The sequence below is a fragment of the Bactrocera neohumeralis genome, chromosome 5 (genome assembly GCF_024586455.1).
Source record: "Bactrocera neohumeralis isolate Rockhampton chromosome 5, APGP_CSIRO_Bneo_wtdbg2-racon-allhic-juicebox.fasta_v2, whole genome shotgun sequence".
Taxonomy (NCBI): Eukaryota; Metazoa; Arthropoda; class Insecta; order Diptera; family Tephritidae; genus Bactrocera; species Bactrocera neohumeralis.
The window spans coordinates 31,724,926-31,750,668 of record NC_065922.1 but is presented as its reverse complement, the minus strand read 5'-3'; the positions used below and the strand labels follow the sequence as shown (position 1 = coordinate 31,750,668).

Below are 25,743 nucleotides of genomic sequence, written 5' to 3'. Positions count from 1 at the left end.
TAAGAACTGTTAGAAATAGAAAACTTTATTTCTAACAGTCGTGTTCTGTGAACCAAACTTATAGTATTCTTCGGATACACAATAACATCTTAAGTTCCATTAAATTTTGTGTGTGGAATCAAATTTCTGGTGCCGAAACGTTCAGAATGTTGGAAAAGACCTTCGGAGAAAGTTATTTTATGATGATCAACACGTCAATAAAATAAAGGAATTGAGAATCGACGATTAACAGTCAGAAATCTTACAGGCATCGTTGGAATATCGGAAGGATCAGGGAAAACCATTTTGAAAGATCATTTGGGCCTGAGAAAAGTGAAAGAACGATTGGTTTCCAATGCATTCCGACTACCAGGGCGTTATGAAGATGATGCGATGAGTCTTGGATCAATACTTACGACTCAGAAACAGACGATAAATCGGCCGAGTATAGTGGCGAAGGTGAGCCACAGCCGAAAAAACCACCTCAAAGCAGATAAAAAATCAAGGTTCTGTTGACAGTTTTCTTTGGTTATTGAGGTGGTGCATTCCCAATTTTTTACAACCGGTCAAACTGTCAGCAAGCAATACTATTTGAGTGTTATGCGTCGTTTGCACGAAACTATACGTAAAAAGAGGCCGAAAACTCTTGGCTTTTGCGCCACGATAATGCACCGACGCATCTTGCCTTGATTCTTCGCCAAATTTGCCAGTATTGTGCCGTCTTAGCCTGATTTAGTAGCTCCATGTGACTTCTGACTATTCAGCAAACTCAAACGACTTCTTCGGGGAAACCGTTTTGATTCAATTGAAGATATTAAACGTGAATCACTACGCGCATTTAAGGCTACTCCGGAAATTAACTATAGCAGTTGTCTCGTAGATTGGAAAACGTTGGCACAAGTGTATTGTTGCCAGGGAGGATTTTTTTGAGAGGAACGACATAGGTCTTGAAGAATGAATTTCAAAATTATGCACAAAGTCTTACTATTTTTTGCTCATAGTAGTATGTTGTTTAGAGTTCAATGATAACTTGTGTTAAGAACCTAACAGTTTTCTTCCCGTAAATGTGGTTTATTCTAAAAATATATATTGTATGCATTGCAGTTCTTTATTTTCTAATAGGGTTGCAGTATTAAGACATCCATAGGGAGAGTTAGCTCAATCAAAAAAAAAAATCTGTAAGTAAGTACCTAATAGATATTGTGAAAGTGAACTTATTGACAATTTAAAGACTGAATTTCCCCTAAAGTAAGTAACCACTTAATAAAAGAAAATTAAAAAAAAATCAATATTTTATATTAAAAGACTCAAAAACCAAAAAATATATGTATATTATTTATAATCGCATTAAATGGCACACGAGTACGTCACTTAGGGAAAGTCCTTCTCTATCAATTATAATACTTAAATTAATCGCAGCTTATACAGAGCATTTGTTGCTCTTGTAAACCCGAATGCATTAAAAGTTAGCAAAGTAAGGCAGTAGAAGTAATAAAATGAAGACACTTGGAGAGTATTAACTTTCATTTAGTCCCTTAGATGTCACCTACTCAAAGCGGCAAAACCTTTCTGAATGGCATTACGTAACACGCTCTTTTATATAAAATATCAAATAAATAGATCAATGACTATTACGAGCAAGAGCAGGCCATTGTACCTGTAAGGTATTAGATATTAGTGGAGAGCAGCGTAGCAATAAAAAGGACGTGCCAGGACAATGTATTGAGGTGACTGCTGCGGCATGCCGTTTATCATTTTAAGCTGATTAACAGTGGTAAGAGAAGGTATGGGTAAATTGAACGAAGAATTTTATTATTGAAAATCTATTTTTGTATTCGTATATACATATGTGCATAAGAAAAATCTTACTACGAGCTCATATAAAATTTTAAGAATAAATTGAATATTAACATTTTCAATGGCACATTTGACCATTTTATCTTTGATACCAATTTACGAATAATAGTACAAATAAAGTCTTTTGGCACCTTCGAGATCTAAACAGTTACAGTTTTCATGCTCAAAACTTGTGAAATTCGAAATTAAAACTATGTTGCGTAAATTATATAACGATTCGTTCATATTCAAATTTGACGCGGACTGTTCCATTTATATTGAGCGCCTAAACCGTATCGATGATTCATTTGTGTTAAGTGTAAAGTTTGTTCTCCTTAAGGCAATAAATATGTGTTGGACAGCTATTGAATCACGATAAGAAAGAATCTTGACATCATTTATAGACTCATGGAATGAAGCGTGTCAATGCTAGAACCGTTCCAAAAGGCCTGAATCCTGAAGACCTGACTTGAGAATACTACATTAAAAAATAATAACGCAAAATTACGGATGATCGGAGGTGGGTTTACGTATATGATGTTGAAATTGTCTAACCTAGCAAAAGGCGCTCTCAAAATTTGCCGAAATTGGAAAAATTCTCTAAATGCACTAAGCACGACCCCAACGTGACAAGGTATACTTGATGAAGACATTATTGCTCTATACTTTTTGATTATTGAAGAATCTTATCATCAATGATGAGCACTAAAGACAAATGATTCCCAATTTTTACGTCAGCTAACTACCGAGTGAAAAGCCTCCCCAACATCACATATAAGGTTCTATCGACCGTAATTTGTGAAAGATTAAGGCCCACCGTTAACTAAGTGATTGGACCTTACTAGTGTGGCTTCAGTCCCGGAAAATCAAGATCTGACCAGATATTCACCATGCGGCAAATTTTGGAAAAGAACCGTGAAAAGAGAGTCAACAAACACCACCTCTTCGTCGGTTTCATAGTTGCTTTGACAGCACGAAAGGAGCTGCCTTTATGCCGCGTTGTTCGAATTCGGTATCTCCGCAAAACTAATACCGCTGTGTAAACTGACGTTGAGCAACACTAAAAGTTCCATCAGGATCGGGAAGACCCCTCCGAGCCGTTCGATACCAAACGAGGTTTCAGACAATGTAACACCAATAAGGAAGAAGAAGCCAATTTAGAGATAAATAGTTTTAGTCAAGCGCGACAAGGCGTACGGCACTGGAAACTAACTTTTTATTGGATAGAACTTTGTAGACTGAATTTTATACACATGTATATTATTTTATATATATATTATATAGTATATATAGCTAAGTTTCAGAGATCAGTTCTTATTATTATGTCATTTATTTAAGCTGAAATCCCAATCAGAACTACTAGAGTACTATTTTAGAACTTGTTATATAAACTTAAAATATTTAAGATCTTCTTAGCATCCTTAATTTCTGTTTCACATACTGCACATTAGAAGTAGCTTAATCTTTCCAGAAATATCTTAATTAGGTGAAGTGAAGCAGAAACAAAGATCATAATCTCAAAAAGATATGAAACTGGATATATTTTTAGAATTAATTAATCGAGCTAACCCAGTATCTAGAATTTGGATGACTTTTACAGAGTCGAAAAAGATACGCTAACGTTTGAAGCAAACGGACGCGCAGAACTTGCCCCCGAATTTTTTTATTACATTTAATAGCAGAAAGAACTAACCAGTCTATTGCTAGATCAAACGATGGCGAGAAGTTGCAATAAAACATATAAATTTATAATATGTAAAATAATGTTTTGGGAAAAAATAGTGTGAACTTCGTGGAGCCAATAAAAATAATAAATATAAATCAGTGAATGTATGGTAGATTTGTAAGTTTGTAAGAGGTATATGCAAATAAATAAATATTTCACTTACCAAGTGGTATCGTTTTGCTGTCAAATTAGTTGGTAGAAAATTCTACTAGTTTCGAAGGAGTTTTTGTGAATAATATCACACTGAAAAGAAAAGAGAAAAAAGAAATTAGCAATATATTCTTTAAATTTGAAAGTAAGGAAATTTAAGACAGTCAGAAGCTTTTAAGAGACATCCCAAACACGGCGTCAGAAAAGGTGTGTACTGTTTATGGTCTTTGACTAAACGCTCTGGAAGGTAAATTCTCGAAAATATCAATAAAATAATGGAAATCGTTCGACCGTCATGTAACTAATGTTTCAATTGCGCGGAAAATTAACATTATACAGCTGAGGCTGTGTACGAAAGAATGCTCGATGTGTGGGTGCCACATGAGTTAACACAAAAAAAATCTTGGACTGAATTTCTGTCTGCGAATCTCTGTTAAATCGCAACAAAATCGTTATATTTCTGAAGCGGATGGTTACTGGTGATGAAATGTGGTGAATCGCTATGAGCCGACACACGCATTGACCAAGCAAGCAGAGCATCATCTTCTACGACATGCTTCCCTACAGCCGAACTCTTAATTCGGACCTTTACTGTCAACAAGTGGATCATTTAAAGTGGATGCTTTCCGAGACTGTTTGGGAGTATCTTATATAATATATCCAGATTATAGTTTGAACATGGTACCAAGTTATAACTAGGTGTTTCTGTCTATGCCCAATGCTTTTGCTGCTAAAAATATGTTCCTAAGAGAATCTTGTCGATCATAGGGGTGGACTACCTTCAAAATGGCAACAAAACGGTGGATAATCAAAATGAATCGGTTCATTCTAACTACGCTGAATGAAACCTTAAATTTAATGCAAAAATAATGGGTTTCTTTAACTAGACCTTGTATGTTTTCCATATATATTTAGTTCATTCATGCCAGTCTTATGTATGTGTCCCAACCGAATAAATGTGCAAATAAACTGGCTAAAAAGATGAATGGCGCTATGAATGAAGATGAATAAAGGTAAAAATTAAAATGAATATGCGCCAAGACATAAATAATTATGCGCGTTAAATGATAATTCAAGGTCCCGCATGATGGACTTTTCACCCATATAAACACACAAACGCAGCGGCTTCTGAGTGAGCGCCTTTTGAAATGACACATGTGGCAACAAATCCTGCAGCTGAGCAGACATCGTCGTCCAACAATTGGATCTTACAGTTTATGGCCCCAAATTTCGTGAATTAATATTCCCAAAATATATGCACATGTATAAATTATTTATATATATAAAGACAACTGTTAAAAGTTTGGCGCTGCATTAAGAGTTCGCAGCATTTTTGTTGTTGTTGCTTACTGGAGCATACCAAGTGACACTTTGCCCTTAGGTGGGTGATTAAACAATACGATTGATTTATTTGCAGGCACACTCGGTAGTCGGACACGCAGCTGACACGCAGAGCTACTGTAAGCTACTGCTTTTGGGATGATCTGAGCTTTGTGGTTGGTGGGTCAACAGTCTTCACCCAACGTTTAAAATAATACGATGGATAGAATTTTAATAAAAACAAGAAAAAACGTTAACTTCGGTTGCACCGAAGCTAAAAACCCTTCACAGGTGCATTTCTGTTAGTAACTATGTGTTCAGTTTGTATGGAAGCTATATGCTATAGTCAACCGATCTGAACATTTTCTTCGGAGATTACATTGTTGCTTTAGGAAATAATATATACCAAATTTCGTGAATATATCTTGTCAAATGTGAAAGTTTTCCATAAAAGCTCTTGATTCTGATCGTTCAGTTTGTATGGCAGCTATATGTTATAGTGGTCCGATATCAGCCGTTCCGACAAATGAGCAGCTTCTTGAAGAGAAAATGACGTTTGCAAAATTTCAAAACGATATCATAAAAACTGAGGGACTAGTTCGTATATATACAGATGGACGGACAGACGAACAGACAAACAGACGGGCATGGCTAAATCGACTCAGCTCGACATACTGATCATTTATATATATACTTTATAGGGTCTCCGACGTTTCCTTCTGGGTGTTACAAACTTCGTGACAAACTTAATATACCCTGTTCAGGGTATAAAAAAGCATCTCCAGCAAATATTCTTTCATTTTAGATGTCTATTTTGTAGATTACAAATTGGGGTCAATTGGAGGTAATATTTTTCACTGAAACCTTGAAATTCTTCCAACTTTCTGTACACTTCTGTATTTTTCGAAGATAAGTTTTACAGCTTAGAATATTGCGAATTCTCCTGATCTGTATTGATACTGAATTCTCGGACAATACAGAAAGCTAAAGTCAATTTGTAATCTCTCAGACCTTTTCTCAATTTTACTCGGAAAATTATCGGGCTTCAGATCGGATTATTGGACGCACACACAGACATCCGGAAATCATCTCGCCCATACATTTATATAGTAGTTTTTAATAGAGCTTACAAAAGGAACGGAACAAAATTTGGGGTTGTTCAGTTCATAGATGGAAGCATATGAACCTGCTGAGAAAAATTAAGGTAATAGGTAGAGTTTCAAATAATAATCAGAATTCAATCCCACAGAATTCGCAAGAATCTCTAAGCAGCAAACTGACACTGTCTTATAGGGACTTTTGCTGAAATAACCAAAATAGAAATGAAACAGCTGAGCAGATTCGTGATAGGTTCAGGGCGTTTTGTCGATAGCTAATGTCCAACTGTAGGAGTTTATCGTATGGCTTCATAAAGGTCTGAACATAACGATCTTCGCCATGCTGAGGGATCAGCCATCTTAACTAACCTATACTTCGCTGAGTCTTTCTCCACAGCAGAGTTTTGAATTTTAATAAACTATGTTTTCAGCTTTTTTGATTCGGATAAACATACTCTTAAAGCCAATGTCACCTTATTCTTTAATATAGAATTTAAGTTCAAGTTTGGGGATCGTTATCATGTCGCAGCCCAATTCGCAAGAATTTTTACCCAAACGATCTTCGAAAAACGCGAGAAAAATTTACGGACGACCTAGACATCGCGAAGACATGAACATTCTGTAAAAGAATGATTATATATGTAGTTGTACTGTAGACTTATCGATGACACTAAAGGATCATTCTTGAGAGTCGAAAAGAAAGTCAGACTTTGAAAGTCGGAAACAGGTCGGATATACCTTTAACTGACACGATTTGAAACTAAAAAATAGACATTTAAGACTTCGACAGGGTTTCTCCACCCAACATTCCTTTAAGCCATAAAGCTTCTACCATCAAAAAAGCAGTAGCGTACCAATCGTACTGTTTAATCACCCTCCTAAAGGAAAATTATCAAGTCGTGTGCTCCAGTAATCAGTAGTTTATTCGGACCAGAAGGACTTTGAGACGACAAAGTTGATATTAGCTGATCAGAGTTTGCGGAGCTCGCTTCAGGTTAACCATTCAGAAATAAACCACAAAAAGATGAGTTCTCGAAGTTCCTACCCGTTCCCATTATCCAGGTACCGAACTCTGCTATCTGAAAACGCTTTTCCCCATTACTAGTAGATGAGCCTCCGGCATTGTACTTTCCTGCGAATATACCCAGTTCGGTCTTGCTGGGAATGGACTGATATTAGAGTCAACAATGTTTGAATGAGGATTAGAGAACAATTATATTGGAACGAACTAGCTCGCTCTGCGGCAGCGTCCAAGATGAACCTACACTTTTAAGGAACTGCTTTGCACTGAGGAGGGAATGGAGAAAGAACAGCATTGGCAGCAGGCAGAAGGACTGCGCCATCTCAAGCTGCTTTTGGGAACTTCGCAAGATTTAAAGAAATCAACAACCTCCTCCGAGACAAATTCCGCCTCCTTGTCGCATTCTAAGCAGGGCACTGTAGGCTCTTGCGCAAACTGTCGGTTCTCCGATATGGGACAGAAAAACCCCAGAACACCTGATTCTGGGTTGTCCAACAATTTTCAGAAGCAGGCTAATGGGTCTAGGTTCCATCACATAACCTCAGTCGTGCTCAGCAGGGTTCTGGAACTGTTAAGTATGCTGGACCTTGGTGACCATATGTGATAAAGGGGAGGGCACAACAGACCATTGGTCGCAGTGCAAAACCTCAATTTTTTATCTACTGGAATTAAAATGGCGAACGAGTACGCCCTCGACGGTGGTCGTTGAAATTCTATTCGCCTTCGTTTTACTGAAACGCATTTTTTTTGTCTTTAGTCTTGCATATTATATGTATACTTAATTTTTCTTCCGGTATGGCAACTCCATTATTCAAGTGCATGTTAATCTGCAGTTTGTTTACATCTTCCAGACGCGCCAGCCACATCACTCAGTCCAGCATTACGAAGACTGCCGTAAAACAGCCTTCGAGCTAAAATCCTTGATTTAATTTACAAATAATTTTAACAGTATCAACGGCAACGCTGACCGCATATAAAATCATTACTGCCGACGCATTTTAACATATTAATTACACACTTTAGTTGCACTTACAACAAATCCCCGCTTACATATATACAGTGGCAGTGGCAGTGGCATGCAAATCCGCTGCAACGGCTGCCGGGTGTTAAAAGCGTCACGGTTGCCCAAAAGTAGCGCCGAAATTCATTCGGTGTGTAAATGGGGAAATAACTGAAAATTAAAATTTTATGCGCCATTGCTTGCTACATTTATTTGTGCGCATGCGCAGCGCACGCAAGCATTTCAAAAAGCCGCGCGGCAGCATTTTTCGGCAAGTGCAAATAATGGTGCTGTGGCGCTGTTACAATTGTGGCAGCCGCGGGGTATTTGCATAAGTTGTGGACTTACGCGAACTTTATGACAGGTCAGTGACAGCCATGAACAGCGCGCCGCGCATTAAAACGGCGCTGGTGCCGGCTGTGGTCGCTGGCGGCTAAAGGATTTCGCGGTATGCCTAGACAGCCGACGAGCTGAGGTCAAATTTAATTGGCAAGCGCTTTGGCATACCGATTTGCATGCTTTTTTTGTTTTTTTCTTGTTGTTTTTGCTTAACTGCACTTTAAGCGAATTTAATTACACTTTCAATTTTATTAATTAGTGTGGTGAATTGCTGGCGAGTTGAGTTTTGCTGCAGTTAAAGCGGCTTAAGCGTTATGACACACGGTGCACCGCAGCTGTGTGTGAGTGAGCGTGAATTTCTCGCTTGATTTCGTGCCTGCGCTATCTTTTAACACAGATGAGGGCTGGTTATTAACATATTTCGGAATTTATAATTTTTTATATTTTTTTTTAAATTTACATATTTTTATTGTCTGTCCTCCCATATAACTCAACCGCCTGTCACTCCTTCAAAAAAATTAAGATAAAAAATAATCCTTTACGGAAACGGAAATCAAATCAAACGCTAAAAAATAGAAATGTAAATTTCTTCCAACATCGCGCGGCCCAGCAATTGATTCTCATCGATCTCATCGATATCACGGGTATTGTATTTGTAGCATGCAAGTGTTAAAAAAAACGCCTACAAAAGCAAATTTTACTAAACAGCCTTTTGCATGCGTTTTGTTTTTGTGTTTGAGCATGACCTAGTTCCCACCAAGTGTCAATAAATGTAAAGCCACAATACCCATTCATTATGTGGGCACTCGATATGTAGCCCTGGTTCACACCTACGATGAGAAAAAAATTGTATCTTCTATACAGAAAAAAAAAAAAACAAAAAAAAAAAAAAAAACAAAAAAAAAAAAAAACGCGCATCAGCATAATATACAAAAGAAAATCAAAATCAAAATCGACATGTAGTTCAACCCCTTTTCGCGACATACAAAAGATAGTTGGTTTAATAAATCTTCAGTGGTGCCCTCGCGCAGACGAAATATTTCGAAGCGAAAGCAAATTTGATTTAAATTTTATGCACAGGTAGCCTTTAATGAATAATATTTACACACACATAAAGATTATTTACTCACACATAAACATTATTTACTCATACACACACATAACCACTGCTGAGATAACTAGAGATGCTGCACATCTGTGCCGCGTTTCGTTGGAATCCTCGCTGTGGCGTGAAGGATCTGTTTTGCTTAATTGAATATTTTGGAATTAATTTTTCCTTTTCTTTGCCTTCCGCATTGATTTGGATTTTGGTTGATTTTGCTCCGATAAGTCATTAATATGCGTGCAACGTAATCTCTGTTCGATTTTTGAAATTTCATTTAATTCATTATACGAAAATATGGAGCATGAAACATATTTTTGAGAAATCATTTAAATGTTTATACAATATTTGACTCAACAATGCCAGCGGATGTGGGAGTTGGTGCAGCTATTTGGGTAATGTGATTTCATTCATATAACTAGTAAGACAAAAATTTAATGCTTGTATTCTCAAATTGATGAGAGAAATAATTTATTTGAATGCTGGCACGCCTACTTCTAAACCTTTGAACACAGCATTTAAGATAAGATTTTAAATTGAAAGCGTACAAAACACAGCTTGTGAAAGAACTGAAGCCACTCGACTTTCCCAAGTGACATCATGTCGTTCAATGAGCTCTTGAAAAGTTCCACGATACGGTGTTTTCGAGCCAAATTTTGTTCAGCGATGAGGCTTATTCCTGGCTCAATAGGTATGGAAATAAGCAAAATTGCTGCATTTGGGACGAAGAACAACCTGAAGAGATACAAGAGCAGCCTTTTCATCCAGAAAAAAACCCACGGTTTGGTGTGGTTTGTGGGCCGGTGGAATCATCGGTCCATATTTCTGCTCAAATGATGCCGGTGAGAACATAACTGCCTAAAACGTTATCGCGCCATAACCGCCAAAAAATAGAAGCTCGTGATTTCGGCGACATTTGGTTTCAACAAGTTGGCGCCATTTTCCACATATCGCATCAATCAATGGATTTATTGAGAGAACACTTCGGGTAGTAGATAATTTCACGTTTTGGGCCAGTCGATTGGCCACCAAGATCGTGCGATATCACACCGTTATGCTTTTTCCTTTGGGAGCATAGAATGACTTAAGTCTATGCCAACAATCCCGCCTAGATTCAGTCCTCGGAGCGAAGCAACACACGTGTCGTTCGCCAGTTACCAGTCAAAATTCCCGAACGAGTGTTAGCCTCAACGGATGGTCCATCTGAGACGTATCTGCGGTCGACATTTGAAAGAGATAAAAAAAATGTGCCGAAGAACGATCTTTCGAATTATAATTTCCTATTCAATTTGAAGTTTCTGTGTTTTTCCTTAAAAAAAGTAGAGAACCTCGCTTTTATAATGGTTTCAATGAGTTTGGTATATATCTCGTAAGACGTTTATTTCTTGACACGAGATTATTTTCCTTTTACCATATTCTTCTGTTGCCATTAGAGGTATTATAGATGGAGGGGTGTGAGTTCTAGCAAGAGCTCTAGTGCTGCTGTCAAGTACGCAGTATGCCTAACGCGCAGACGTAAGCAAGTTTTTTCACTTTCTATAGTTGAAGTTCTATCGAAATCTGCGACGTTTTAATGCCCCAGCCAACGTCTTTGGCTTACAGTCCCAGGATTTACCGGCCAAGCATGTGGTCAGGCCGTCGCCTTCATTCATCGAAGAATGGAATCCAAGTGAGATCCAGATCCTCATTAGTCAGCTCTTACTCTCTGCCGCCAAGAGTTAAGGTCTTTAGGTCTGACAGGGATGTTCTCTTGGTAATCGGAACGATGATCGTTTAAGACGAACTAACCATTATTCTGAGCTACGCTCACCATCCCTTGTTTCCATTGTTGGTTAGGAGCTCAAGAAGCTCATCCACGACAAGGCTTTATAACAAGGATTCCATGATTTCTTTTGCGTGGCAATCATTTGGTTTCAACTATATTCCTCGGTGTTGTTTGAAATCAGTTTTCGAGTTCTTATAATTCTTTATTTGACTATAAAGTTATAGAATTGAAAAATTTTTTAAGGTCGAAGTAACTGTCAGTCGATGCGGGTTGACTCTTAAGGCTTCTGTATTTGGCGATAGTCCAACCAACAGATCCGTTCTTGGTCCAGAATGTGCCTTGAGTAATTTTGCAAATTTTTTGTTAGTTATTAGTGCTTACAATTTCTGAATTCTTAAGAATCATGGCAGAATAAATGGTTGATTTATTAAAATTGTTAGTTGCAAGCAGTTCTTTTCTTAAAAAAAGGGATGAAATAACTGGTAAACAGAGTCCTCTCCCAACAGTCTGGTTTACTTAACCGAAACGAAGCCAGATTTGTATACGGCCAAGGACTGTCAACTCGTTTGTATTGGTCGAAACCATTTCAGGATGATCTCTGTGGGTACATAAAAATCAACATAATCGAGCTGATCTCGGTTTAAGTAGTAGAATAATATGAATATCTCTCTGAACTGTTTTGGAAATCTAGATACTTTCGGTTAATGATCTTGAAGATGTTAAAAATATTTTTGTAATGAAAAGTAGTAAAAATTAGCAGCTGTCCCTCATCAATATCTAAGCAATATTTTCGAAGCCGTTATTCGGCTGTCAATTAATATCCGTTGCATCATTCGGCCGCTTTGACTTTGATCTCGGGACAACCGCAGTTTTCGCGCTAAAAGCGACCACTGTGAGCCGCTAACGAGACCAAAACTACCGAACGGAACTCGGTCATTCAAATTCTATACTTAGGAGTCAAGGAAAACAGCTGTACATGGACAGACAGAAACAAGCGTTCGGTAGTAGTGCCGCTTTGTCTGCGCCATCGGCACATGCCGCGCGTCTTTACTACCGATTCACTGCTATTGTTTTTGGTAGTTTTGCAAACGAATAACACTTTGTAAGGCGAACTCACTGGGCGCTCGAAGGAATTAGAAAAATAATGCCGACTCGACAATTGGCAACAAATACGATTTGTAAATATTACAACACCCAGCATGCGCCAAGCGTACAATGGACCGAAGATGGACACGGGGCAAAGGACATTTTTGTATAGTGTTCTCAGAGTAGATTATATGAATTTATTGGTTGCATGCTACTTTCAGATTTGTTGCAAAAAAAGTATAGAAGAGAAAAAAAATTGGAAGCAACACAAAGGATTATCGCATTGACACTGAGACACACAATGGCAATAAGAACTGGAATGACAACCAAAATAAGGTGCTTTACAACATTGCAACACAGTGTGGCACAATGGCTAAGGCGTGAATTGTTATGAAATTGCGAACGGCAAAGGAATGGCGAGTGCCAGCAGGACAAACAGTTCCTTATTATCTTTCAATGTGTTTGTGCCTGTTAATATGAATTGTATATTCCTTGTTGGTAGCCTGCTTAAGTAGGAAGGCGGCACTATTTGCTTATGCTGATTGTTAGCCTATGTGCTGCATAATGGTCAAATGCACCTATTTGCTTGTTATCGGCTGAGCTGTTAATTCTTTAGAAAGTGTAACAAGTCACCGCTGTAGCGTTTGGCGACAAAAGCAAACGAGAAGATAATGAGCTCGACACAAAGTCTCGCAGAATGGCGGCACGCCACATGTGACTTTTTATTTACCGGTCACTAACTGCAATGCTATTTGTTTGCCTTACAATTCTGTCATGGTTTGCTTGGTGGTTTCGTAATCGGATGGAGAAAATATTGTTTAAGGATTTCTCGCTTAGAAAATCGCTTTCCAATACTATAAATAATAAGTATCTTCAGCACAACAAATATATGCTGGTATGCATATCATTTTCCTAATAAATAGTGGTGTCTTAATACTAGTAAGCTTCTTTGTACTAAAAAATAGTAATGAAGATGAACTGTAGAGCCTGCTAATAAACTCCGCATAATGCCACAGGGCTCTAATCTCACTTGTTGTATAGACTAGCTGTAAAATGTATGAAGAATCACTTCTGGTCCCTTATAGGTGTCTTTTTTATAATTATTAAACTAATTTAACAGCTCGATCTATGACTTGATAGAGCATTTTTATGAAAAACCTGTTGTCCATAAGAAGTCGAGGATAAAACTACCAATCTTACATCAAAACATCATCGACAACTAAGACTAGTCCTTTGACTCCATGGAACTCTAGAGCTATCTGTTAGTTATTCGAATTTGTCTAAGTTGCATAGATGAAGGTGAGATGAATTTGGACACTATCCACTACCTAGCTTTTACTAGACTCATTTCTGTAATCATACCTTTTAGGGTTAGGCGGCTGGAATTGATATTAGCTATATCTTATCATACTTAGAAGTTATGGGCATCCCAACATCCGTCGTTTCTATTTATCCAAGTAAGAACAGACGTCGTGTCATGAATATCAGTCTGATTGCCAAACCTAACCTAAAAAACATTTAAATTATTAATTTTCAGTGGTTAGGCTTGCCAAAAAGTGCATCAACACCAGAAATCATAGCCAAAATACAGGATATGGTTTTGGAAGATCGTCGATTGACTGAGAGAGATTTAGTAGAGGCTCTACACATCTCATTAGGCAGTGTGAGCCATATTTTAAGTGAAATTTTGGGTTTTAGAAAGATGTGTACACAATGGATGCCGCATTCGCTAACAATGAAACAAAAACACATTCGAATACGACTTTCTCAGCAACATTTGGAGCGTTTTAAAAAGGATAAAGTGGATTTTGTGCGTTGTATTGGGTTTTTGGGACGCGAGAGAAATTTTGTTTGTGGATTACTTGTAAACTGGTAAAACACTTAATTCTGAATATTATTGCAACCTTTTCCACCAGTTGAAGGCAAAAAATTCGTGAAAAAGATTTGGTTTGCAGAAGAAAAAATCCTTTTTCATTAGGACAATGCACCGTGTCACAAGAGCATTTTGACAATGGTTAAAATCTATGAATTAAAACTCGAATTGTTGGAGCATCCACCCATTTGTTTCCAGAACTGAAAAAATATATGCGTGACAAGCGTTATTCGTCAAATGAATTGAAGCGTATTTTGCAAACCTTCCGAAATCTCACTTCAGGATGGGATCCACAGATTGGAGGATCGTTGGAGCAAGTGTATTAATGTTCAGGGAGGTTATACTGAATAATAAAGAGTATTTCGAATCATAAAATTGTCTTTTTTTTATCAAACGATAAAACTTAGTGTACAACCTGGTATAAGGGTATCCTACGTTGAATTACAAAGAGCGTGACAGATGCCCGAGCACGTCAAGAAAAGACGAAAGCATTAATGAATGTAGAAAATAGTATCAATCGTCAAATCACCATTAGAAAAATTGCTAAGGGACTAAAAATATCGATTGTCATCATGGCAGCCAATTTTCAAATGAGGGAGTTAACCAATCACTTTCGACAAAACATGGGGTCATGGCGACATTGCTCAGGAGATGTTATGTTGGACTCAGTTTGCAACGACACAGATCTGCTCCAGAGGATCATAACTGGTGACGAATCATGGGTTTGTGGGTATTATGCTAATGGAGGCTGCCGCAGGAGCCAAGACCGGAAAAATCGTGTCAAGTTAGTCGAGTGTGAAGGTTTTGCTAACACTTTTCATCGATTACAGGGCTTCAAGTCTGATAAGTTCTTGCGAAAGCGTTGTATGATCAATAAAGAATATTATCTGTAAGTAATACGTAAGTTGGCCGAAGCAATCCGCCAGAAACATACAGATTTGTGCTAGAAATTGGCATTTACCCTATGATAACGCTCCTACTCACGCAATCTAGCTTGTACGCGGTTATTTGGGCAAAACCAAGGCATTAATGTTGCCACAGTCTCCGTATTCCTCAGACCTTGCCCCCTGTGATTTTTTGTTCCCAAAACAGAAAAGACCAATGAGAGGATAAAAACTGCATCAAAGAAAGAGCCAAAGAAGATCACAAAAACGACTTACTCCTTACTTGAGGATTGCAAAAATCGCTCGCAGAAGTGCCATATATTTAGGAGAGATTATTTTGAAGGGGACAAAAGAGATATTCATGAATAAATAAAGACTTTCTTAACACAAACTATTTCTCAAACAAATCTTGTATCAATATTAACAATACAGTATATATGTATATAAACATTTTGTGGCAGTGGTTGTTAATTAGAAATTTTTGTAGAATCGCTTTGTAGAAACACTACCTGTATAGAGAAACTGATTCAAGCTACGGTAAAACTAATAAAAAAGGTATAAGGTAGACTACTCTGTTCGATGGCTACAATTCTTAGAATTGAAGAAATTTTTGTAATAAAATGATAATTGTAGTTTACTAATCTTACTAGTAAATTCTACACAAAAATTACTTATATCCTTCTTAATCCTTCTCAATAATACAATAATTATGATATTGAGTTGACTTCATTACGATTTTTCCAGGAAAAATTCGCTTAGAAACCGCGATCTACTTTCATGTCATAAAAATTGTGAAAAGAAGAAACAAATCTTTTGTTAAAAAAACCAAAAATCATAAAAATTAAATGCCAACCTGTGCATTCTATTCATGCATAATTTGCTTAAATGCACAACAATGCAACACAATGGTTATATAAATGATACACCTGAATGAATCACAATGCCAAAGGATTTCACAGCCACAAAGCGTTGAATAACATATTTGAAAAGTGTGAAAATATCAATTAAGCACATAATTAATAGCATTTTAATAATAGCGTAACGATGCGCTCACTCGCGCTCAAAGGATACGCGCAGGATATGCGAAGCAAAGGACGAGCGCTGCCTTGCATCTATAACAATGAAAGTACAAGGATAATGAAAAGTAAAAGTCAAGTTGTTGCACGGTGAGGCATATATTTGGCTGCCAAAACGATTTGCGGTTGATGCAACAAGGACACTTTCACACTTTCACCTTTTCTATGCGCGCGCACACTTGTTCCAATGGCGGCGAGTGGCTTTGAAGTGCCGCCGAAATTGATACCGAAAGGTGTTAGCGCAGCGGAGAGTGTGTATGCTCACATGTTTGTTGCTGGCGGTTTTGTTTGCCACAGAAAGGTGTTAAATGGGGCGTACTAATGAGATTTCATTAATTTTGGTCTCATTGTTGAGTTGCTTGAGGGGCATGCGTGAAATTTCTATTTTTAATACATTTATATTAACTTTTTTTGTATTTTTTCTTTCAAAAATGTTTTTTAAATTCAATCCGTATAATAAATAATGACCTAATTTCATTGCAGGCGATTAAAGTTATTGTAGCGCGTCTTGTTGCACTTGCCGCATAGCCTTAATACGTCTGTTGTACTTGCCGCAAAGTCTTAGTACGTCTGTTGCACTTGCCTCATATCCTTAACACGCATGTGACAGTTGCAACAAGAGTGTCGCAGTCTTGCTTATGACCAAAACTATCCATGGTTGTTGTACATGAAACATGGTGACATACTTTTTCTCACTGCTTCGCTTCTTAGTCGCAGTTCCCTTTTGAGTTATGTGCACGATCATAAATAATTTTTTACGAAGCGCATATAATCGGCAAGCAATAATTTCTCATGTACAAACAAATGGATTAACATGCACCTATAGCCATTTACATGTTAGGGTGGGTAAAAAAACGACTTTGCTCCTCAATTTTTTTTCAGTGTTTTTGAAAATCTCTTCAAGTAAAACATTTAATATCAAAGGAAGATCCTCCGCTTTTCAGTTTCTTATTATACACTGAAGAGGGTGTCGGTCCGTCTATATATATGTACATGAACTTCCGCCTCAGTTTTTAAGATATCGTTCTGAATTTTAGCAACTAAACTTTCTCCCTAGGTTAGGTTAGATGGCTGATCGATGATCGCATATTGACTGAAATATGTATGTAGACCTTTGTGAAGCCATAGAAAATAAGAAGTCTGTGTTTGGACTTAAAGATTGGCAAAACGCTTAGTAGCAAATACAAATTTGGCTAATTTCACCTCCCGCCAGTTCGGTGGTATGTCTGAAGGTATGTGCTCCCAAGTGTGTAAGTCTTGACCTCTCGAACGCGGGACAGTCAAGAAAGAAGCGCTGAGTTATTTCCACCTCATCTTCTTTCAAACAGGAAGTATGGTAAGATTCCCAACCTTACAGCATGGACTGAAATAAGGTAATGGGCTATTCAAAGCCCCACAACTAGGGAGAGACTAGCTTTACTGAGAGCAAAGAGATCACTCGATCTGCTGCGATCAATCTCGGGCCAAAAGGACGTACGTACGGGCCCAGCACTGGCCAAGCTTCAGCGAGCCCAGCTATCTAAAAGTAGAACACAAAAGGATTAGCACCGACCCGCTCCCATTCTACCGATAGCGGTTCTAAGGAGCCTTTTCTTGCTAGCTCATCAGCTTTACAATTTCTTGCTATTCCGCTATGGCCCGGCACCCATATCAGTCTTATCACAAAGATCCTTGATGCTATTGATAGCGAAGCTGGGCACTCCTCGCCCAACCCAAACGCACCGTAAATAAGTTCAAGGCTATCGCCGTTCTGCTATCTGAGTGGATGAACACTTTTCTATAGGAGGCTGTAACCTTGGCTTGAAAGACACCGCAATAGTCAGGAAGTCTGAAACTGGAGTTGATAGAGGGCTCCCCATAGTAAACCCCTTCACCAACCTTCCCCCCAAACTTTGACCTATCCGTAAAGAAGCTCACTGCACCTCTCCTCCAACAGTTTCTTCCCACCCATAGCTCTCCCGCTGATATATGGGCAGAGAAGCAGCCATCTGAGTTCGATTTGGCGACTCCATGTTCAAGATGATCCGGTGTAAAGTCAAAGTGTTCAAAATGACGTTAACTGCCATGGTTGGAGTGGACCTTAGTGCACCACACATGCTGATGAGCGCCGCCCTTTTAACGCTATCGAGTTTCTTTGCGAGTGTGGTCTTTTCTAGAGCCTTTTCCTATATAAAGACTCTTGCTCTCTCATTTGTCGGATCTGCCGTTATCAGACGAATATAGCATACATACTGAAGGATCGGAATAAAGAATGTTCTCGTATGAAAAACTGCTTTGTTTGACAAGATGCCTTTACGAAATTTGGTTAAAATTATTACCTAAGGCATTGGTATAATCGTCGAAGAATTTTTTAAGATCCGATTACTATAGCCTATAGCTGTCATACAACCTGACCGATCAAAATCCAATGCTTGTGTGGAAAACTATTTTATTTGATGAGATTTTTTTACAAAGTTTGGCTCGAATTATTGTCTATGGCAACAGCACGAATTCCGCAAAAAAGGTTCAGATCGGACCACTATAGTATATAGCTGTCATACAAACTCCCCGATCAAAGTCATGTCTTTGAATGGAAATTTTTTTTGTTTTAAAATTTGAATGAATAATTGTTCAAAGCAACGAATAACTATAACATTAAGCTAGCATTCAAACTGCATGGTCAAAATGACAAAAATTGATTTAGGACGTTTTTATAGAAAATTCAATTCAAGATTAAGAGCGCATGTGAGTACTTGGAGCGAATTAATTGAGTTGTCTTCCAAAGATTTTTTAGGTTATAAGTTAAAAAAATAAGCGATTTTTACCCACCCTAATACATATGTATGTACATACACAACTCGCCACACTGGCTTCTGGTCAGTCTGCTGCACTTGTGCTTTAATCCTTTCAGCTCTTGAGCGCTAAAAATAAAAATTAAGGCAAGCGGCAGTACCTCCCCACCCTTTCAAGTATATAACTATCTACAATTTATGATCCATTGCAATTCGCCAATTAAAAGTTAATTTATGAAATTGTCTCCCTTATAGCCAATTCATTAATTATGCCAATTTTCCACTGCATTGACTGTAAATGTGGCTCAAGCCATCGCTGGAGTCAGCACTAAGCGCGGCGGATTTTCGTGAATTAAGCTGCTCCTCTTCGATATAAGCGCCTCTTCTTGGATATAAACTCTTCTTCTTGGATATAAGCTCCTCTTCTTGCCTCAACATTAATCAAATGAATGCGCTTCAATGCTTTCGCTGCGCGCTCGTCGCTTGTTTGCATGCTAATTGGCCAGCCTTTCGCATCAACCGATTGCCATTTCACTAACGAATTTCACTAACAAAATATCAAATGCCATTGAATTTTATTGCGCTTAAATAATTCAAGTGCGCTCTCATTATACCTTTATTTATAATATACACACGCATGTGCGTGTGTGTGTGTGTTCGGTGCATTAGCATAACGAGAATCATAAGCAAAATGTCAATTAAGCCGAGAAATCGCAAGCCATTGATTTGTATGGAAAACAGTGCTCAGGCTCAGGTCTGCACAAAGTCTTCAGCGCACGCGGCTGTTAGTCGGAGGCTGAGCTTGTTTATCTCGGCTAAGAAAGATTTCTTGCCATATTTTGTATATTAATGACATGTCATGTATTTGCTTGGTACCCTGTCGGAAATTAATGTTATACTTTCGCTATAAGAGGACACTAGTTGTGGTCAACTAATATTTCTTTTTAAAAGCTAAAACTGAACGAGTTAGATATATGATATTAACACTGACCATTCTGCTTTCTCCGGATTGGACAAAGAAGCAAAGCAATTGGGTTTGGTAGTGAACGAGAGCAAGACGAAATATCTTCCTTCGAAATCGTAGATAATTTCGCCTAACTTGGAACCAGTATTAACATCAACAACAATATCAGATTTGAAATCGAACGCAGAATAACTCTTTGGACTAAGCAGGAAATTGAAAAGCAAAGTCGTCTCTCGACGAATAAAGACCAAATTCCACAAGTCACTCATCATCCCCATCTAGCTATATATGGTGCAGAGCATGGACGATGACAATATCTGATGAGTCGGTGTTACAAGTTTTCGAGAGAAAGGTTCTGCGGAAGATTTATGATCCTTTGCACATTGGCCACGGCGAATATCGCTTTCGATGGAACGACGAGCTGAACAAGATAAACCACGATATTGACATAGTTCAGGGAATTAGAGTCAGCGGCTGCACTGGCTAAATCATGTCGTCCGAATGGATGAAACCACTTCAGCTCTGTGAGTATTCGACGCAGTACCCGCTGTGGGCAGGCAGAAAAAAGAGGAATAACTCCACCCCGTTGAAAAGACCAGGTGATGAGGGATCTGGCACCTCTTCGGATAGAGCGAAAGTTTTTGAAACCGGTTGATAATCACGGCCACTGCCCTTACAACGGATAAACGAAATTGAGCTCCAACCACCCCTACTTGTCTATTTACAGTATATATTTAAATCAAGCTCTTCAATGTTGCTTGGAATAAAACTCACCAAAAATAGCAGCCTGGAGATATTTTATCTCCCAACAAAAATTGATGAAGAGGAGATACTAAACTTAAAAGCCCCAAAATACAGACTACGGAATCTGAATAACTTCTTCTTTATTGGCGTAGACACCGTTTACGCGATTATAGCCGAGTTAACAACAGCGCGCCAGTCGTTTCTTCTTTTCGCGAAGCCTGGTCCTTCTTCACTTGGTCCTGAATCTGAATTCCCAGGGCTGGAATTTTTGAAAATCAGACAGAATTTTTTCAGAAAAAAAGGCACCCTTGTGTCAAAAAGGAGTAAAATTGGTGTAATAATTATTTAGCTCCCATATACCTACACAGATGGAATTGGATCTTTTTTAGAGGCGAAAAAAAGTTCGCTCTTGAAGAAGCTTTTAATGAGAAAAACACCATCCAGCTGCTGTAATGATTTGGTAGGAAGTTTCCTGTAAAGGCGTTACACCTCTTCACTTCCGTGAAACGATTGTTAAACTGGGGTTAAAGTGTAACAGCGGAATGTTTTAGAAGAATTGTTAAAGTAGTTAAGTAATATATATTTATTCAATGAAGAGCATGGATCTTCCAGTAAAGACTTTCCCAGATAGACAAAGCAAAAACCACTCAGCATTAACCTCAAGCAATATTCCTGGTTTCATAGAGATGCAGATGATTGGCCTCTCGAAATCCAGACTTCAGTTTGTGGCCAGAGTGGGACAACTTGGACCGTCGAATACCGCAAAGAAATCATGAGAGTTTCAAACAATCTTTGGTGCGAGCAGAGTCGTCAATAGATTATTTTCTAAAGCAACAATGTAATCTCCGATTTTTTCGAACTAAATATTTCTGGCTAATTTATCTCGCAATTACAAATCAACTGCATATACCTTTTATGTCATATCGAAAATCTCCTTACAGGGTACAAATAACATTACATTTACATACAAACTTTTACCATGGAGTATTCAATTTAATCCCACATATGCTCATATTCCTCTATATATCCACTCATATCATCTGTGGCCAAGCCAAAGTAAAACATCATACACTCATACCACCCGTTCTGACATTTATGATGATTTGTTGTTACCTAAATACTCTCAACAAATGTAAAACAACAAAGGCAAGTGACTCTGATGCTTTGCATCACATGAGTGTGTGCTTCTTAAGCTTCATTTAACTGTTGGTACTCATGCAGACATGACAACTTACGTAAATATATGTATATGTATGTATGTGGCTTATGTTTGTATGTTTTTTGCAAGCACGTTTGTTGCTGTTGTTGTATTGAATGAGAATGATTTGATTCCCCCATTTCTTCCGGTCAGTGGCACGCCAAAGACAGCTCGGTTGCTAGGCCGCCGCTTGGGTTGGCGCAGTGACAGTGATTGTGATGGACAATAGTTAAATGAGACATCACTGATTGGGGGAACGACACAAGCGCACTGAGAGAATTTCGTAGTCGTAAATGACGAAGCAGAAAATTGTTGGCAAGATATGTAGTGGTTATGGTGCTGGGTCACAGAAAAAGTTACTTGGAATTTTATAACAATATATGATATAGAGAAAGATTTAAAATACCGGAAATATTATTTAAGAAAACGAAAATGTATATTTGGAAATCTAAAGATTACATTTAATTTATAGAAACCACTTTTATATCTAATAATCGGACAAGTGAAATATATGAAGAAGACGAAGATCGTAAATTGCTCAGTTCTCATGACACGTGGATAAACGTAACCAGGATGGTCCCGGATTTCTTATAGCCAAAGACTATCAACTCTGGACATTTGGAAGAATAAATTACTCTAGGGTTGTTTTTCCGTTGCAACAATCACGACCCAAATCATTAATCCAAGACTATTGTTCCATTCTCTGAATTCGAAGGTGTTAGATTAGGAACAAGTCCTCTAAACAAGAAGAAAGCTGTGGCCGCACATGACTAACCAGGTTAACAATTCACATGCATACATCAGATTCCAATTCGAATCAAAAGTCGAATCACATTCAAAAAAGCCGTACCAACCAAAACATGCATTGTAAAACCATCAAAACCCTTATCAATACAAATTTAGAACTAAGAAGTTTTCTGGGAAGAGATCTGAGAAAAAATATTGCAACCATCTATCTGTTGATTTTAGTGTTGACTTCGATTTCTGGAAGTAGAGTGGAAACTTGTCTCGACAAAAAACACCAGCAACTCAGTCAATCTGGTAAAAATTATCTCTGGGTCTGGTAGAACAGTGCGAAATAGAACCTATCAACCTTCCATCAGTCGGATCTTGGATCTTACGGTATTATCTTATAAAATTATAAATAAGTTCCCACCCTTTTTCGAATCAATTTCCAAATTCGAAAGGATTAATTTCTATTTTCGGGACGATCTTCGAAAATCTGAGAATTCGATTATTTATTTATTTATGACAAAGTCTCTGTTGTTGTTGTAGCGGCAGCATTCGGCCGAGTTGACAGTCCTTGACCGGATAAAAAATCTGGGTCCGCTTTGGTTATGTATCCTCAACTGTCGTGGGATACGCGACAGAGTCTTTTTGAAACGGCGTGCAATAGTAGCATAAGGAACAGGAATTTTTGTAAAATGGGAAGTGATGGCTTCGCAAACGGAATAAGTAGCATAAAGAACTCAATTTGAAGGAATCTTTTAAGATTATAGCGTTATTTTCGTTAATGGGTCCTTAATTTCATGATGTTATCAGCGTCAAATATAAAAGCTTCCCAAACAACAGCTTGATTATGATTTGAAAAGAACGTGTGAAAAATCTCAGACACATATCTCGAAAACTGGGAGACTACTTCGCGTATATACAGACAGACGGTCATATTTAATCGGTTCAGCTCATAACCTGATCATTTATTACTAGTACTTGTCTGGTCTATTTGAAGCTGTTACTTGATTTGTACTCAGTAATGACTATATTTACTCTGAAAAAACGTTTGGTAAACTAATGTTTCGGTTCACGCGACGCATCACACACAGCGTCTAATATTCTGTTGACGTAAGCGCAAAATACAATCGGCATTTCGATTCCATTGATTGGTTTCGCCCCGTGTTTACTCTAGTGGATAATGCGCATTCTCAAAGATGCCGCAAAGTCCGCACTGAAGGAGCGATTGCTTTTGTAAAGCAGAGTATCGAAGAAGACGCGAAAGGGACCATTCGTCAATGCGCTCAACAACTGGAACTGGGCCTAACTATTTTGTGGAAGCTTTTACAAAGGGATCTTGTTTTGCGGGCTTACAAAATTAAATTAAAGCCGAATGATAAAAAAGCGCGTCACACGTTCATTGAAGGGGCCCAAAACGAGATGGGCACTGATCTCGGAAATTATTGGTCCATGCTTTTTCAAAATTGAAAACGGTCATAATGTCACAGTCAGTGGGGAATGCTACGTGGCCATGATTATTGACTATTTCAAGCCTGAAGTGCAGTGTCGAATTGTTGTACGGACTTTGGTTCCAGAAAGATATGGCTACATACCATACAGCCAACGAAGCAATCTATTTATTGAATGAAACTTTTTGTGAGCATATTCTCTTTTGTGTTGGGTCTGTTGCGTGTCTTCCAAGATAGTGCAACTTAACACCGCTGGTCTGTTTTTTGTAGAGTTATGTGAAGATTCTTGCCTATGCAGATAAGGTTGAGACGATTGATGCCTTTGACGCGTTATTGCTAACATACTGCCCCAATTTCTGAAAAAGTTGTCGAAAATTCGGTCCATCGCCGGGATTTTAGTAGAACCTGCCGGGGCGGTCACTCGCCCGAAATCAATTAAAAATAATGGCAAACTATCTTTCTAATACAGTTTTATCTCGTCCATAAGATTGAACTACAAGTATAAGGTAATGCTCAAAAATTCTACAAAAGTGTTCGCAAATTGTTCGAAAAGATGCGCCGACTAACAGAAGGTTTCAAGACCGGAGCATACACTTGTAGAATCCCAAAAATATCTAGTGACTGATGCCCACAGCATACCAAAGTTATGGAATGAACATCCAGTTTGCTGAATGGAAGTTTCACTATATATAATATAAGAACAGGAGAAGGCGATCCCGATTACCAATTCGATGACGATGGAGCAGACGTTCCAATGCTTGACCATGAAGAAGTTCGAATAGCAATTACACTTTGAAGAACAACAAAGCAGCGGAGCCGATGGGTTGCCAGCCGAGCTATTTAAACTGAGGGCAAAGGAATGATAAGGATATGGTCGGACGAAAGTATGCCCAACGAATGGAATTTAAGTGTGTTCTGCCTAATCCACAACATCACACTATCAACAAAACGTTGAGCAACACTAAAAGCTCCGTCAGAAACGGGAAGGACATCTCCGAGCTGTTCAATACCAAGCGAAGTTTCAGACAGGGCGACTCCCTATCGTGCGACTTCTTCAATATATAACAACCACGGTGTCCGACGTTTTCATATGTGTGTTACAAACTTCATGATAATCTTAATATCCTCTGTTTAGGGAATAAAAAGCTTTAAGTTCCGAAAGTTTCGCAAGTGATAGAAACAAGAATAATGAAAGAATAGTGCTGTATTTCAAGAACTCTGCTTCATTCTGCCTATTATTCTGTGAAATCGATAATGATTACCAATCAAAAAGAAGAATTAAATCCAAAAATTGTTTTCAGTGTATATAAACAGGCTTGTTGCAACTCGCCGTTATGTCTTCATTAAAAATCTTTTTCACCCACCTTCCTGCTGCCTGCCGCCACATGCGCCAGCATTCGCGCAGGGGAGTAAGCGATACGTTCGCGGCACTGACACAAAATGTCAGATACTCGTGTGTGCGTCTGTTTGTCCGTCCTCGCAGCTTCCTTGCATATTGTTTTTATTTATGAATGTCATTCAATTCATTATTTTTGACTTAAGCGGGAAATGATCGCATTCACAACACAGAAGAACAGAAAAACAGCGATGCCACCGCCGCAACGGACAATAAGTTAGCGTTGCGTCTCATTT

The 25,743-nt window shown here is 38.3% G+C and overlaps 1 long non-coding RNA gene across 1 annotated transcript in view; it reads right to left on the bottom strand.

The window, feature by feature from the left end:
* The window catches only part of LOC126759580 (uncharacterized), a 497,180-nt gene that overhangs the window by 215,432 nt on the left and 256,005 nt on the right, over positions 1-25,743 (bottom strand). The window contains exon 5 of the long non-coding RNA XR_007667019.1: positions 3,705-3,784. This is a non-coding gene — a long non-coding RNA (uncharacterized LOC126759580). The remainder of the gene's footprint in view (positions 1-3,704; positions 3,785-25,743) is intronic.